Consider the following 17,008-nt stretch of genomic DNA (forward strand, 5'->3'; position numbering starts at 1 on the left):
ATTATTAATTTATTATCTCAAAGTGGTCTTAACAAAAACGTCACTAGAGTTGACTTGCAGGAACACATTATGGTATAAGCTGCTCCTGATTCTGGACAGGGGCCTGGTCTTGTGATTTGCAGTCCACTGCTATTACTGATTATGTTTCCTATAAAACCAGGTGGACTGCAGTCCCCCAGGAGTGAGAATATCACACATGGAGGTGAACCTCCAGCTAGTTTTCTTGCCTTAAGCATGGAGTTCAGGAAGTGTTTGGTAGAGCTGACAAAAACCGTAAAAGTCTAATGTTTTTGTGTCTCTCTGTCTCATGTGCTGGTGTTATCACTTGCTACTCCTGTGATAACTAGGCTGGACTTTGATATTCTGTCCTTCTCTTTTCGCTCCAGCTGCAGGGCTGTTCTGTTTGTAAGGCAAACACATGTAAGTCAGGGAATAAACAGAGAGAGCCTCAGCCTGTATTATTTCTTCTTCCTCCAAACCAGGAAACCAGGACTGAGTAAGCAGAGCAGTCTGCAGAGTGATTCAGAAACAAGCAGATATTGAATAAATCCCCATGTGACCTGATTTTTAAAACGTCATTCTAATTCTAAACGGATTCTAATTTATCTGTTGCTTTTGTTATTATTTTAATGAACACCAGGTGATTTAGCTTTACATTGGCATAATAGTTCGTCCTACTGCCTCTCGGCTTCTGGGTTTGATTCTGGGCTGGGGGGGGGGGGTCCTTCTGTGTGGAGTTTGCATGTTCTGCCCAAGTATGTGTGGGTTTTCTCTTTTCTCCCCTATTCTGAAGATGCTTGCCGGGTGTGACTAGCCTCTATAGCATTGAGTGAGATGGACACTGGTCTGGCCTGAGTGACAGCAGTCCTGTCCTTTGTCCATCCATCTGTTTTCTGACCTCTCTGTCCAGTTCAGGGTTGCAGGGGAGCCAGCGTCTATACTGGGAAGCAACAGGCGCAATGATAAGATAAGATCACTTTATTGGCCATATAGAATTTCTTGTATGAGGAATTTGTCCTTTCGCATACCCCAACTTGCTCTCCATGAGACACACAGACAGGGGGAGAAGCTTGGGGTCAGAGCGCAGGGTCAGCCATTTATACGGCACCCTTGGAGCAGCTGGGGTTAAGGGCCTTGCTCAGGGGTCTGATGAAGTAGGATTCCTCTGCCGGCCACGGGATACGAACTGGCAACCTTCCAGCCACAGTTGCAGATCCTTAGCCACAGAGCCACCGCACCGCCCCATATGGGTACACCCTGGACAGGATGCCAGGCCCTCACAGGGCACACAGTTTTCCCAAAAGCCAATTAACCTACCAGCATGTCTTTGGACTGTGGGAGGAAAGTAGAGCACCCAGTGGAAACCTGTGCGAACACAGGGAGAACATACAAGTTCCACACAGATAGCAGCCTGGGAATTGAACCCAGGGCAGCAATGTCTGCCGCTGTGCCACTGTGCCACACTCCTGCCTATTCTGTCCTAATTCCGAATCGGCCAACTTTGCACTTGGTATAAGGAGAAAATATTACATACAGGGAGCTTCTCTCCCTGTCTGTGTCTGGGTCTCATGGAGAGCAGGCTGGGGTATGCGAAAAAAGATGAATTCCTAATGCAAGAAATTGTATATGGCTTAATCTTAATACATCTCAAAGGGTAAAATAGTCATGTGGAATCTTTTTTGAATTCCGAGCATGTTTTTGTAATTGTCTTTTAAAATATTCTGTACCAATGCAAAACGTTTCTTTTTTATTTCACCAGTTGTTTTTTTTAACTCACCCTACTACCAACTATTGTACGTACAGTAGTTTTGATTCGAAGCAGTATGTGGGTTCGGGGAACGGTAACAATGAAAACTAGGATTTAAGCTTTTCTCGAATTCTTTCTGTGGAAGATTTTTCCCTATAGTGACCTCTACTGACGCAAGTGAGAAATACAGCTGCTACTTCACGGTGCCGCCTTAAGACTATGCAACAGTCCCCGGAGACTGTAAATTTAAGGTTTAAAAGTAATACAGGAAAATAATTTTGGCAACTTTGTGGATCAGTGCTGTATTTATTGTTATATATATATATTAGGAGCCCGTGATTGGTAAGGGCCAATGGGAAATTTGGCCAGGACGCCGGGGTTACACCCCTACTCTTTTCAAGAAACTCCCTGGGATTGTTAATGCCAACAGAGAGTCAGGACCTCGGTCTTACATCTCATCCGAAGGACGGCGCCTTTTTACAGTATCATGCCCCCCTCACTATACTGGAGAATCAGGACCCACATAGACTGCAGAGTGAGCGCCCCCTACAGGTCTCAGTAACACCTCTTCCAGCAGCAACCTCAGCTTTCCCAGGAGGTCTCCCATCTAGGTACTGACCAGACTCACCTGCTGAGCTTCAGTGGGCTGCCAGCTGGGAGTTGCAGGGTGATGGTCTGGGTCACCTGTTGTATCATGTCCTTATTTAACTCCATCAGCAGGTGATCAGCCCCAGAACTGAAACATCTGATGCGACTGAAAATTGTCTTTACAGACCATTTAGAGAATAAAGACCCAATCTGGCTGTTCTGAACGGTCAATGACTGTCACTTCTCCAGGTTTATTCTAATAATTATCTCCTGGGCTCTTACACTTCTCCATAACCTGTCTTTCTCAAGAAGAACAAGGATACTGGTAGCAGTCTACCTGGTTTCTCATTATTGCACTGTACTTAGACAATAAAAATAATGGGTTAATTCATCTCAATACTAATCAGTCCTAAGCCCACAGGTCTCACTGATCATGTGTTTGTACATTTCATACCAGTGTTGGAGAATGTCCCTTTTAAGAAGTAATCTATTACAGTTTCAAGTTGTGTATATAAGGAATTACATTTTAACACGAAGTTGTGGGGAAAATGGCTTTGAAGAAGTAACGTATTGTTTTCCATAGTAACTATACACAGGCACCGTGTAAATGATAACATTTTAAAATTATCTTTCACTTGTATCTTGTCAGTTTTAAAAAGTAATCCTTTACACCTGAAACTTATAACTCTAATGGATTAGATTTTTAAAATAACTCTGTTTGAACAGCCTCACATTCGCCTTATAGAATCTTTGTGAACAAGTGCAATTTTGTCTTTTTTTTAAGGCTGCGGTATGCTTAGTGGTCTAAAAACGTTCAGGAAAAAGCTTTAATTGACATTGTGTATTTCAAACCATTGTCCACCAGGGGGCAGTCTAATATTTCTGTGGCGATTAATTGGAGAAGTCCTGGTGCAGAGGCAGGCTCGTCACGAGGATGAGATGATCTGTTGATATGATCTCAGCGCTGACCGTTTCTGATTTTCGGTCTGCCCTGGAGTCTAAATTATCTAATGTATGTAAGCATTTGCAAAGCTGTACGATTTTAACATCACATCCCTTGATTTGATTTAAATTCAACACTTGTAACTACAGTTGGATGCAACTCTGGAATTGTCTTCGCCTGGTTTTAATTTAAGGCCTAACGAGTCAATCAGAAATAGTATTAATGAATCAGCTGGAAGTGTGCCCAAACTCCCTCACATGCCACATTCTCTCTTTTATTTTTTTTCAATCAGTTAAATTAAGCAAATAAATAGTAATTGTGCATTAAAAGGTGCAGAAATAATGTAATAATAATAATAATAATAATAATTGCTTACACTTATATAGCGCTTTTCTGGACACTCCACTCAAAGCGCTTTACAGGTGATGGGGGCTCCCCTCCACCACCACCAGTGTGTAGCCCCCACCTGGATGATGTGACGGCAGCCATAGTGCTCCAGTACACTCCCCACACACCAGCTCTTAGTGGGGAGGAGAGCAGAGTGATGAAGCCAGTTCACAGATGGGAGTTATTAGGAGGCCATGACTGGTAAGGGCCAATGGGAAATTTGGCCTGGAAGCCGGGGTGACACCCCTACTCTTTTCGAGAAACACCCTGGGATTTTTAATGACCACAGAGAGTCAGGACCTCGGTTTTACGTCTCATCTGAAGGACTGCGCCCTTTACACTATAGTGTCCCCGTCGCTATACTGGGGCATTAGGACCCACACGGACCGCAGGGTGAGCGCCCCCTGCTGGCCCCACTAACACCTCTTCCAGCAGCAACCTTAGTTTTTCCCAGGAGGTCTCCCATCCAGGTACTGACCAGGCTTAGACAATAATGTGTAAGTTTGTACCCTGCAGAGGTTGTGCTAACAACTTTTCACCTAGAGAATCTGTGCAGCATGCAATTTGACCAGGGATGCCCAAAGGTTTGCATACAACTGTATATATCCTGAGGTGCTGGGTGCGTTTCGCTTCCTGATTTTCTAAAAGAGAGATATGCAGATCTGCACACATTCAAAAACATGCAGTCTAAGAAAAGGGAAATTCATGGGGGAATCTAAACGTTTTGATTGCTCAATATTTATTTGCTCAGTATCTATTGTCATCCTTAGATCTTTTTGGTGTCTTGGAGATTTGGAGTTCCATTAAGCTTTATAGAACCGAATGCCACTAAGGTTAAATAGACATATCACACACATGCATGAGTATATATTGAACTTTTTTTCGTAAGGGAAAATTAGTCCGCATTCTTTTTTTTTTCTGTATTAAGGCAGTAGACAAAAAGTTGTCCTTCAAAATTAATATACTGTACCTCACAAAATCAAATCTGACACCAGGGCCCAAAAAGCCACAGCCAAACTCTGACACACAACCCACATGCAGTATATCGCCTTACCCGTGCAGACAACCCGTTAACTAAAGTATGTTGAAAAGCAGGATGGGCTTATTATAGGCTACAGTAGGCCAAAAAGCAAATGCAAACCAGCCAAACTGAGTAAATAGTTGCTGTTATTAGTTAACATTAATGAGACATTTGTTTCTGCTGGAGAAAGCAGCCCCAAACTATTTGTCCACATCCTGAATTATATGGGCTGCAAGCAAAAAAGCTCTGAGTTTAGTGCCCTCAGCCGATCGGTTTGAAAGTGAAACTGACCATACTCCTGATCTTTCCAGCCATTCCTCCTCCCTAATCCCTGTCTCTGGCCATCCTGTGGCATTCTGACCTGGACTGATTTCTCCGTGAAGTTCTTCTTTTAAATTCCCATCACTTAAACTGGGACCCATTCTGTTTCTTGCTTTGCAAGAATGGCTTTTTCAGCGCTTGATGACAGCTCTTCCTTCCTTTCGTGCAGAGCAGCTCTGCTGTACTTTTGACTATACCCGGTTGTAACATCACCTGACGTTCCTGGAAAGGTCTTGAAAGGAAATGCTCTATCTGTGGATTTCTTAAATATTGATGCATTTAAGTGCATATACCGCAAAGATTCATGAGCACGTAATGTATATATTAATATATTAATGAGCATATACTCTATACTGTATATTTAGGTGCACATACTGTATATCACTGGCCAAAAGTATCAGGAACCCCAGTGAATACTGTGTTGTGCCTTTGCAAGCAGCAAGAACAGGAAGTAGCAAGAATTCCAAAACTGGGTTTTGATATTTTTGCAAACTATCCCACCCCATTCTTCCAGCAGGGTTTCCTGAAGTTGAAGCCTGTGGGACTGAACTGTGCATTTCATCATCTCCTTCTGTTTCCAGTCAGACAGGAGCCTGCGAGACCTGTCTTGCACAACTTGAGCCTGGCCACGAGCTGGGAGTCTAATCATTTGACTGTTTGACGGGGGAGGTGGGGGATTTCCAGTACTTTGGTGAAATGAAATGCGATTGATCATTTTCTGGCAGTGGGTTGGGAGGGTCGCAGCCCTTTCGCTTTCGGAGGAGAGGAGCAGGAGAGGAGGGGGTAGGTTCCACTCTCCGGAAAGTGGCAAAAGCGGACCCATTTTTGAAATACAACCTGAGACTCTTGTGGCACACTGTAAATATAGAACTGTCCTGTCAAAAATGGGACACAAGGTCACCATGTGAATAGCAGAAATGTACTGGCAAGAGCTCTGTGATGGGTTCTATATATTGATGTTAAAGGGCCTGTGATGGAGCAAGAGAGGCAATAGGTCAATACTTGGCACATCTAGACACACAGTACTCATTAAAGCGCTGCCAGGCAAACACATGAGACCCTGTTTGTGAGCTGCAGTAAGAATCTGTGCATGGGGTGAACTTCGCAGTGGAGGTAAACATGTGGTCTTTGAAGAGAGTGCCAGCTGTCTGCTGTTTTGCTCTTGTTACTGAGTCTCCTGCTTTAATCTGTGACAGCAGAGTGCAATAAAGGATAATGAAGACAGCCAGTGCGCTCACTCTGTTGACCAGAAACCCCGATAGAAGGTTTTATTCTGGACATTTCAGTCTAACTCAGGGTAAACAAGCCGAACACACTGACGACACAAAGAAAACACAAATTCAGGAGCGAGGACAGACACCAGATGTTAGACTCTGGTTTTATCTCCATTAAGCGAACTCCAAGAAATGAAATGACTCATAGCGCACAAAAATGACTGAGATAAAAGAAAATAAAAAACATCATAGAAACATTCAGAAATCATTTAAAAAACACAACTCCAGCTGAAAGGGGCTCCAAAACGTCTTGGGCCCAAGAGAATCCCGAGTGTGCTTTATTTCATCAGATGTAAGTTGTCATTCAGCCATTTTAAACAAGTGGGTTTTAAAGTGAGATTTACAGTATAAGTATCAAAGGAGCCACATTCCCTGATTCCTTTGAGAGAGATTTTCGCATACTAGGAGCACACGAACAAGTACAGTCCCACAGGCGGAAGTCTGGGCTTGGGGACACAGAGAAGTCTTGCATTACAAGGGACTGAAGAGGGAGCATCAGAGCATACTCACATAGACGACCAACTCTGTAAGGGTAACAAGCCACAGAAGAGTGTGAAAGTCAAAAGTGGAATAAAATCACTCTGGATGACATGGCGGGCTGGCAGTTAGCACTGATACCTCAAAGCTCATGGGTTCTGGGTTCAAGTTTAGCCTGTGTGACAATATGGACAACAAGTAATAGGTTTATTCCATGCTGAAAAAAAGAAGAAAGAAAACACCATGTTTTGGCCATGGAGCCTTCTTCAGGTGTGAGAAAGACAGGGCAGGAAGCCAAGGTAATGTAGCGGGAGAACAAAGGCTGGGAGAGAGGAGGAGTGAGAGGCGGGAGCAGGGGACAGAAAGAGAGGCCAATCAGGAGGTGTGAAGTCAGGATAGGTGAAGAGAGGTGTGAAATGAAACCTACAATAATTAGAGAGAATTTAGAGGAAAAGTAGTCTGTCGTTAAGAGAAGGGGAAGGTGTGATCCTAGCTGCAGGATAATTTTGGTTTCGGTGGTCTTTCTGATGTATGAGTTCGGAAAACCGTCTTTGAGAACACAGACGGAGAGATTAGAGTGGTCGTGGCCGTCAGAGGTGAAATGAGAAACAATGGGCTTGGAGAGATCTTGAATCTTCACAGCCCTGACATGTTCTCTGAAGCGGTCTCCGAGTCTCCTTCCTTCTCACCTTATTTACTGTATCTCTTGCAGTAAATGCCCAGCCATCTACATTGGAGAAACAGGAAGGAGGTTGAGTCGCCCTGCCAAGTATGTGGAAAGCTGCTCTCTTTGTGGGCCGATTTTGCAGGGAGCCCTGACAATGTCTCTGCTGCTACACAGCTCTCTGGCCATCTGCCCCGCCCTCCAGCTGTGATTTCACAGCTGGCTTGTGGTGAGTAGGGTGGGTGAGTGCTGAAGAGCTCCACGTCTCCATGTTCAACGTGCCACAGTCTGACCAGCACCAGGGATTCCTCCTTCCAGACTGAGGCAACACGGTTCATCGCAGCCTCCAGGAAACTGACTGACTGGCACACCCCTGTGGAGCGAACCACTCCCAGGGAGTGTGCCCTGGGCCTCACGCTGGGCGTCACTCTCCGCCCCTGTGCTACTCCTGGGGTGATACTTGAACAGATATATTATTGAACATCAGTGCCAATAATGAGGCACCGGAAACAGAACAAAGTGCCGCAAAACGGCACAGTTGGCATATCTAATTCTCCTTGTTTTTATATACCATGTGGCAGGAGTGTGGAGCACTGGTTAGCCTTCCAGATTTATAACTGGAGGGTTACGATTTCAAATCCGAATCCCAGGTGAGACATTGCCGCTACACTTCAAACAAGGCTCCCGAAATACTGTAGGGAAATAATACTGTAGTAGAAATGAGTGCAAATGCGAGTAGTTTCGGATAAGACATCAGCCAAACGAATTAATAATATTAACGGTACATTAAGAAATGGTTGCAAATGAGTGGAGGCCATTTGGGCCATCTAGTTTAATTGGTAATTAGTAAGTACTGTAATTGATCCAAGGATCTCATCCAACTTTATCGTGAAAGAAGCCAAACCTTCAGCAACATGGTTTGGTAGCTTGGTCCAGACTCCTGCAACCCTTTATGTAAAGAAGTGACTTCAGTGCATTCAAAGCTTTTCTTAGCTGTGTCCTCTGGAGAACAAGTAATGACAATAGGTTGCTGAAATGCTGTAGTTTCACAGCAGTTGCCTGCTGTGAAATTCTTTCGGGAAACTGGATGAGAAAATGTTTCTCGGCTCCAGTTGCTTCAGTGTTATCAGCTAATTTCCCCCGGCCTTACCAATCATGGCTTCCTAATAATCCCCATCTCTGAACTGGCTTCATCACTCTGTTCTCCTCCCCACTGAGAGCTGGTGTGTGGGGAGTGTACTGGTGCACTATGGCTGCCATTGCATCATCCAGGTGGGGCTGCACACTGGTGGTGGTGGAGGGGAGTCCTCATTACCTGTAAAGCACTTTGAGTGGAGAGTCCAGAAGAGCGCTATATAAGTGTAGGGAATTATTATTCTAAAATGTCTTTTCTGTTCTTATGAAGGTGTATGGGGACTGCCTGGCCATCTGATGTAGAACAGATGCCCTGCTAATTAGCACACTTGCCATGGATTTGGCAGAGAGCTGGGAACATGTTCCCTGTCCTTGATAGGATCTCTTTCATGTGACAGGTGAGGCCATGCCCAGACACGCAAGTATTTTTAGAGCCAGTCGGTCTCTGGGGAGCTGCGTCACTGCGCCTGATAAGGGCAGCGCTGGAGCCCAGACTCTGCACCTGTGTCCTGGGAGGAGGGGAGGAGCAGGGATGCCGAGGTCAGGAGCCTTTGAGCAGTCACAAGTGTGAGCAATTAGTTACTGTTACCAAGAATGAACAGTTACCTCAGGTTCCTTTTCAGGATACAGGTCTGTGATGTGGACAGAGATACCGGCTAACGGCACAAGCAGAATAAATCAAGAACCGAAAAAATGCACATTCAAATTTAGATAAGAGAGGGAGGGCGTCGGCAGAATACTGTCCCCCAATTATTCTCTAGAACAGCATCTTGTTCCTCCTTTTTTTTCTCTTGGAATAAGAACACAAGTATCCAGTGTTTTGAACACCCCATTAATGATGTTCAATTGCAGCTTTAGTTTATTTCGTTACCAAAGGGAAAAATTAAGAAGAGCTATAAGCTCTGCACTTCGTATTTTAGTGGAAGTGAAGATTCCCTGCAGCACCATACTGTTCATCCTGAAGAGGACTTTTATACTACCTGCTCTAAAGCCGCTCTTTCAAAACCGTCTATTAAATTTGACGAAAAACAGTAGGACAATAGAGCAATTTAACATTGTGTTGAAATGTACAGTGCATTATACATTGTATTTATGGGTTAATAAAAGACGTACTGTAGTTCTTTTTCTATCTATGAATATCCATCTAGTCATGACACAATTACAGCATGAAACGTTAAATCAGCAATAATGAGGTTAGCTAAGCAAAATTGCTTCAACTGGTACAATTAGTCATATCATTGTTATTAATAATATTAGAATATTGGTGTTAATGAATCAATATTTATTATTGATACGGTGTTATCAGTAATAAAACAATGCCCAGTGTGAAAAACACAATACTCCAGCTGTTTGCATCTGCCTCTCTGAGACTGCAGACCCATGCGATCACACTCCCCTGATGAAGGCCAACCCCCCCCTCGGCCCACGGATTAACTGCGCTGTGCTGCCCTGCACCCCCAGGCACTGGATCAAACGGGGGGGGGGGGGGGGGGGAGTGATGTCAGACTGCAGCACGCATGGAGGAACGACAATGGGTTCCCAGAGTTAGGCTGGCATTGTGCTGGGGCTTGTGACGACCGAGGATAGTGCTGCTCTCTATGTGCCCAACCCCCCCCCCCTCCTGTCCACCCTCCCTTCCCCCAGCAGGCAGGAGAGCATTCGAACTCCCGCCAACATGCGGGTACCCCCGGCTCATGTGCTGCTCTCAGCCGGAGGAGGCGACGCCATTGGCTCAGGGCCGTTGCCTGGGCGACCCCGGCAGGGTGGAGAAAAAGGATGCTCTGCCCTGACATGCCTTGCTCTTTCTCCTCCTCTCCCTCCCTCTCTCCTCCCTATAAGAGCGTGCCTCCATCCTTTCGCAGACACATGCAGCCACGGGAGAGAGTGGGAGAGCGAGCGAGAGAGAGCGAGCGAGAGGGAGAAAGGGGAGTCGGGAGAGAGAGAGAGAGAGGTAGACAGAGAAGAAGCAGCTGCAAATCAGTGACAGAAAGTGATCAGTCCCTGTGCTATCAGCCTCCCTTGCCTTAACCCCCCCCTCCCTCCTCCCCAGCACACACGTCCACGTTCACCCTCCTCCCTGCCCTCGCTCGCAGTTTGGAAGCTCCGTCCTCATCCGTGCGCCGGCTGATCTGCTCCGAGATGGGCTGTGGGAATTCATCTGCCACCAACACCTCCAGCGAGGGTAAGTGTGCGAGCTCCTACCTGCCCGGGGTGGGGGGGGGGCTTCTTCTGCGTGTGCAAACGTGCGTGCCCGTGCTCGCGTGCGCGCCGGTGTGTAGAGGGGACAGTCCGGCTGCCTTCTCGTTCCGCGCGCCCCCTGGCACGAACAAAGGCGGGCACGAGTCTGCCTTGGTGTGACTCACTGCTCTGAGGCGCCCTGTCACTGAGGATTGTGGTGCAGGAATTCTGCTGCCGTGCGATGCACGGGGAGATCCACATGTCGCTTGTGGGTTTCAGTGCTGGGCGCACAAGTGCCAGTGCACCGCTGCTGCCGAACCTTGAAGGCAGCGTGCTCCGGGAAAGAGATAGCCATGCCATCTTGCGGCTGCACCGGGGAAGGATTAAATTAGGAATGAGATGTCAGCCTCAGTTACTCTTCCTCTCGGGCTCCCAGATGCGACCCGTTCCCTTCCGATGCTACATGCCAGAGGAGAGCTTGCTGCTCTTTTGTTAGGGCTTAAACCTGGCTGTGCTTAACACAGTACCTTGTTGAAAAGCATCATCCGGGTGGCAACACAAAAAGCTCTTCTCTCAGCATGGGGCTTCAGTGTGCAGCGCCGTGTGTGGAGCACTCAGCTCTCTAGTGGGTTTTCTCCTGGGGGACGAAGCTGTGATGATCGCAGCGACATGCCCCCTCAACTGGTTTCGTCTTTCTGCGTTCGCACTGACCTAGAGGGCAGAGGTCATCCCCTTACAGCCTCACAGGAACACAGCAGGGGGACAGAGGGCAGGGAGCTGGGCTTTAAGCCAGAAATCAGCAGCTCGGCTTACACACACAGAGAAAAGGTGTTTAATACGTGTCTAGTACATTTGGTAGTCACTAATAATAATAATAATAATAATAATAATAATAATAATTCCTTATACTCCACTCAAAGTGCTTTACAAGTAATAGGGACTCCCCTCTGCCACAACCAATGCTCCAGTACATTCCCCACTCACCGGCTATCAATGGGGAGGAGAGCAGAGTGATGAAGCCAGTTCAGAGATGGGGGTTATTAGGAGGCCGTGATTGGGAAAGACCAGTGGGAATTTTGGCCAGGACATCAGGGTTAACACCTGTACTCCTAATGTCAATAATGCTCTTTGTCTTTGTCTAGGGATAAACCTCTTTGAAATACTCAGTACAGCTTGGAATCAGGCGGCATTGCAGCACAAACGTTGATTATAATCCTTTTAAGTGCGTGGGCAGGATTGTTTGCACTCGGCGTGCCCATGCTAATTCAGCAGACAATGTAAAAGAAAGGGTTATGCAGAGCAACTTAGGTTTTCTCTTCTGGGCTTTTGCCCCTGTAAGTGAAAATGATAGTGTTTATCTGTTTTTCTTGTCTTACCCGTCGAAGCTCGATACTAATTCACGACCGAATCTAAAAGCGTGTTAGAAAGCAGTCGGACCGTGGCTTTCTGAGCTATATCGTAAGAGAAAGAGCCCCGAATTGTGAGTGCTGAGCAGACCTCTGCTGCTGCTCTGGCCTCTGAGAGAGAGAGGAGTTGCCACATTAGACCTGAAGCCACAGACTGTCTTCTGATGTTGCGCTACAAGTCATGTTCTGAGAGGTGACGGCACACTCAGGTACTGGAAGTGGAGTGCTATAGGATATACTTGGGTGTAGCTTATTTGGTGACAGGTGGACAGTAGCACTGGCTACAGCCAGACACATTCAGTGCATTTAGCACTGAGAGGCAGTGACACAAGTGACTATAGACAAGCCTAGTTCTGGCGGAGCTAGATCTGATGTGTTTCCTCACTTTCTGAGTTTCTGAGCACTTGCCCCTCCATTGCTTGTGAATTGAAATGGGTTCTCTGAGGCCTAGCAGAGCATGTCCTGGCTGCTTAAAGACGGACTCCCTCTCCTGTTCCTCAAGGCTACGGGGCGATTCAGAGTAGCCAATACACCCACACCTGCAAGCCTTTGGACGGAGGGAGGAATCTGGAGTGCTCAGAGAAGGCCCACGCAGATACAGGGATAACATGCAAACTCCACACAGGAGGAGAGGAAAGAACTATCCAGCACAAATTCCAAATCATTGTTCAAGTGGAAAAACATGATCCACATCTCAATCTATTTCTTTTCGACTCCATACATCTTTATAACACTGTCCGTTCGTATTCTCTGTTTCTGGAATAAACTCGCAAACACAAGAACGTTTACACAGACCAGAGGAGGACAGATTGTTCCGTACTCCCTCTGCTCTCTGCGTGGAGAAGGGCTATCTCCTGTACTTAGTTTTAACTTCACTTCTCCTTAGTTACTATTTGTGTTTTTTGAGTTTATTGTATATTTAATTTAGATTCCTTGTGTACGGCTCAAGACTAAAAAGCTCTTGCAGCCTGTTAAAACCTGAGAATGGCCCAAAAGTCTGAGATTTTCTGAGTACCTTTCTTCAGATTGACTCTGGAGAAGCAGTATTATATTGTAATTGGGCGACCAACACTGTATACATATTCTAAATATGATTATATTACTCCTTTATATATTAAAAGTTAAAACTTTTAATTTAAGTGTATAAGATCTGTCTGACTTCTAAGGCAATCCCTTTATTGAGGAAGCTAATGTGTATTAGGCTTATCGTGGCTTTTATTTTCTCTCGCTGCAAAGAGAACAGTGCAAGTGTGACTTATGGAGTTGATCATTTTCAGAAGGCTGGTAAAACTCTTTGATTTAATAACAGGGATATGAAACCCCTCTCTGCAAAAAAATTCTCTTCAGCTTGACTTTGTTAACGCATTTGCTAAGGCACGTTAAAACGAGTCGGAGGTTATCGGCACATTTGAAAAAAGTCAGTTTTGAGAACGAAAATGTGAATTGCAGCCCAGCGAGTCAGCAGACCCCTGTCTGTTATAAAAAATAACGTTTTTGGCATTAAGGTGACACGTGTGCCCTACCACGCACCCCTCTGTGGCGCTGAGAGCACTGCCAGCACCCAAGTCTCAGGGTCGGGTGACCAGGGCACCCAAGCGCCACAGCTGGACAGCAGCTGCTGCAGGAATTAGGCAAACCCCTCAGACAAGCCTGCTGCAGGCATCCCTGGCACTGGAGGAGAGGGGCAGGTCCGGTGTACAGTGTATCTAGAGGCAATTTATATTCTCTCTATATAATAAAATCCGTATATTATACTGTATATATTCTGCAGTGAAGACAAGCACTCCAAGCACTCAAGAACCAAGCACTCAAAATGCATTCTTCTTTCATCAACAGAGGATACCCCACTCATGTTATCGATAGGGCCCTCACTGGCCAAAAAACAGCCCCTGGATCATCAACTCAACCAGGAACTCCCGGCTGCCAAACTGCATTCCTTTGGTGCTTCCCTACCACTCTAACACACTTTCTATCCCCAGGACCATTATTAACAACTACTCCATTTTACAGGGCGATCCCTCCATCGGTACCCTTTTTTCTAATCGCCCAATCATCTCTTAGCGCCGACCACCCAGTCTACGTAAACTGGTTCACAGCTCCCTTGACCGCACTCGGCAATCATCCCCACCAGGCGCCTTCCCCTGCAACAGAACTCGCTGCATCACCTGCGAATACATATCTAACAACACGCTCATTCAGGGCCCCTCAGGTTGATTCCGGATCATCCAGATGACATCCTGTATCTCCAGCAACCTCATTTACTGTATCTCCTGCAAAATATGCCCAGCTATCTATGTTGGGGAAACCGGAAGGAGACTAGGAGACCGCTTCAGGGCTCTGAAGATGAAAGATTTCTCCAAGCCCATAGTTTCTCATTGCACCACAGATGGCCATGATCATACTGATCTCTCCGTTTCTGTTCTCAAAGAAGGGTTTCTCAACTCCCATAGCAGAAAGACTACAGAAAAGAAACTCATCCTGAAACTGGGTTCACATCTTCCCCCTTCTCTCAATGACAGACTTGTTTTCGTGTGATCTTCTCTATTCTCAAGCAGGTTTTGACTTCACACTTTCCTTCGCCCCTCTCCACTTTGCACTTCCTGAGTGGCCTCTCTGCCTCTCCTGCCTCCTCCCCTCTCCCAGCTTTTGTTCTCCTGTGCTATTTAATCTTTGCTTACTGCCCTGTCTTTCTCACACCTGAAAGAAGGCATCACAGCCGAAATGCTGTGTTTTCTTTCTTCTCTTTTCAGCGTGGAATAAACCTATTACTTGTTCCTTTGCAGACTACGCATGCTGACGCAGCTCCCCACCTGAACTATATAATATATTAGATATTTTCTCTCTTTATATGGAATATATTCTAAAATTATATATATACTTTTGTTTAAATTAAAATTATATAGTATGATTACTTAATTAATTCTTTCACATTACGATTAGTTCTACTGTAATTGTAATTATTATATACAGTATAATATTATATAGAGAATAAATACAGAGCAGAGAAGTGCAGGAGAAGAGCAAAAGATGGACAGAAAAGGAGAGGGGAGGAGAAGGATGCTCAGTAAATAGCTATCTGCTCAGTAAATACTGCAGCTATCTGCTATTTGCAGGCGATGTGCTTGGTGCTCCTCCCCTAGCTCTTACGACCCCTGGGTTACACAGACGGCCCGGAGATATCAGTTAGTTGCAGGCCACAACAACAGCACACAACGCTTCGTGGCACGATGGGTCAAGCTCTCCCCTCCGCAGGCTCAGAAGAGCGAGGCGCTGGCGAAGAACTCATCTTATAAACCAATAGGAAAGCATATTACAACACAAAACCCTCTGACCTTTAGTGCAGATTAGTCAGGCCAGGGCAGGCAAACCAAACTGCAGCAGTCAAGGGTCGTTTGACCCCGAGACCTGTGTGCCCAGTGAAAGACAGCACCAGCTGTGGTTTATACTGTATAGTAGCCTTCCATGCCAGATTGATTTTAAGTGCTGATGCCACTGTTCAGGTGGATTGGCATGGTGCCCGTGGGGAGGCATTGGCATAATAGCCTGCCTCCTTCTCGGATTCACCGTAGGAGTGTGAGTGTGGGATCATTATCTTGCTGAGATCTGCGGCACAGGTCAATTAAAACATCATCCCCTGGGTATTGCATAAGGAAGCCGTCTGTTTTGAAGCTCCTGTTTCATGACACTGTCAATTCTTCGCCGAGTGCTAAAATAATCATCAAAGTGCATCTGAGCATAACTCATGGAGACACGCAGGCTTTGTAGGATGGGGAAAACAATCGCTCTGCATTTCTTATTCTGAAGTGGATTAGATACGGGTGGCCCATGGAGCCCATGAAAATGTCACGATCTGTTAGAATTCGGATTGTGCTGCTGATGGGATGGCCTTTCCGTGTCAGCAGTCCTTTTACTACTTTGTGAGAAAGCACGCCCCTTTTTCAGCTGGTTAGAAAGAAATGTAACCGCGCCCACAGTCCTTGACGGAAGATCTAAACAACAGCACCTCTGCCGCGGTGCACGTCTTTGTGAACAGCTGCAGGAGGAGTTTTGTCTGAACCATCCCCAAAGAGGGGGGTCTTTTATCATTTTAAACCTTGTATGCAATGTAAAAAACCTCAGTTTCTGTTTCGGGCAGGTCGTCTGTTCTCTGGAGTTCATACTACTCTCCAGTGTTGCGTTACCAGTTCTGTTCTGAGGGTCTGAGCTCTACACAGCTCGACCCAAGATCTTACAGCCTCAGAATCACCTCTCCGAGCTCCATATTCACCGACTGAAAGGCTTGCTGATCTTAATGGAGGCTCTCAGGAGTGGCAGCATCCAGACACACAAACAAACACATCGCCATTTATTTTCTGGCCTTGAGTAGTACTATGTGTGCTACAGTAAACCAAACAAAACGTCTGGAGGTGTTTGTGCACAGGCTCCTAGGGCAGTGAGGCAATTCGGATGTCTTGGTGTTAACAGTGCTTCTCTAGACTGAGTTAAAACAGAAAACTGGCAGTCAAGAGCCCTTGAGGCACATCTGAGTGCCAATAGAGACCTTTTGATCCTGCGCTAAAGTGTGACTGACACAGCAGCTTGTGTCTGCTGAGAGCTGCTTTATTATTTATTCCCATTTTAATTTAGCGACGGCCTCCCCTGTGCCAGCCGGCAGGAACAGCACTCAGTGCTACAAGTGGGCTTGTCCATCACGCTTGGGTTTAGCGGAGCAAAGGGTCCTGGCAGTAGATTAAGGCTGGAGCAGATAATACTGTTTCTTTCATTTACTTTTCCTCACTTTCTCAGGGCACTGCAGAAACAGGTTAGGCAGACATCAGGAAAACCTACAACACACTTGTGTCTTTTCTCTCCTCTCAGCAAAGAGCTCA

This window comes from Atractosteus spatula, chromosome 8 (assembly GCF_055471065.1).
Source record: "Atractosteus spatula isolate fAtrSpa1 chromosome 8, fAtrSpa1.hap1, whole genome shotgun sequence".
NCBI lineage: Eukaryota > Metazoa > Chordata > Actinopteri > Semionotiformes > Lepisosteidae > Atractosteus > Atractosteus spatula.